The sequence below is a fragment of the Solanum tuberosum genome, unplaced genomic scaffold (genome assembly GCF_000226075.1).
Source record: "Solanum tuberosum cultivar DM 1-3 516 R44 unplaced genomic scaffold, SolTub_3.0 scf00709, whole genome shotgun sequence".
Lineage (NCBI taxonomy): Eukaryota > Viridiplantae > Streptophyta > Magnoliopsida > Solanales > Solanaceae > Solanum > Solanum tuberosum.
The window spans coordinates 151755-152898 of record NW_006239622.1 but is presented as its reverse complement, the minus strand read 5'-3'; positions in this window follow the sequence as shown (position 1 = coordinate 152898).

Here is a 1144-nt window from a genome sequence, read left to right as displayed (position 1 = left end):
GGGGGTGGGGATCGGCGGTGGGCAGTGGCGGCGTGGGTAGGGGCGACGGGCGGCGTGGGCAGGGGCGCCGGCGTCACTTCGTCGAGAGAGAGGAAGAGGGACGGAGAGAAGAGAGAAAGAAGAGAGATGGAGAAATGGGGAAAATCCCGTCTGCACTAGCAGATATTTTAAAGAAAGTGACGGACAACGTCTCTATGTCCGTCGCTCTTTTTAAAAATGTTTGACCAACATTTTGACCAAAAAGCGACGGACTAAAAGACACCGTCCGTTGCTTTCTTAAAATATTTGACCAAAAAGCGATGGACATAAAGATGCATTCCGTCGCTTTATAAAAAAATAATTAAAGAATTTAAATTAATAAAAAGTGACGGACGGTATGGCTTTTTTAAATTAATAAATAATTATTTTTAATAGAAAGCGACGGACTGCGTTGCTATCTATATAAAATAATTAATTATTCATTATATATATATTTGGCGCAAAAATCCGCGAAAAGAAGCGACGGACTAAGTGATGCTGTCCATCGCTTTTTCAAAATAAAATTTAAAAAAATAATTTTTATTAAAAAGCGATGGACAATGTGGCTAATGGCATCGCTTTTTGGAGCGACGTCGTCCATCGATTTTTAGCTGTTTTTTAGTAGTGAGAAGTTTTGATTAAAGAAGATGACTATATATGAACATGGGTTTGGTTCAAATTGGGTCAGCAGAGGTAATAGGTTAAATGGGTGAGTTTTAAAGGAATTGGGTGGGTTATTTGATTCCTAAGCTGATATGTGTCTCTTCGTTAAAATTAGGGGTATATATGTGTCAAAGTATAACGATAGGGGTATATTTGAACTATTTCCTATAGTACAAGGGTGTTAATATGCAATACATCATGAAATAATATGTATCAACCTTCCAAACAATTTGTAAGGAACATATATATTGTGTATACGTACTATGTAGGGGTGTTAATATGAGCCCGAATATATGTAATCTGTCCAATCTATCCGAAATTTTATGGGTTAGACTCTAAAATAATTTGAATTGGGTTGATCTCAACCCATTCAAATTATGTGGGAATCTCAGCCACCAAAGTCGAAACAAAAACTCCAAGACAATTGTTAGGATCAAATGAAACAAACAAAATGTCAAGAAAG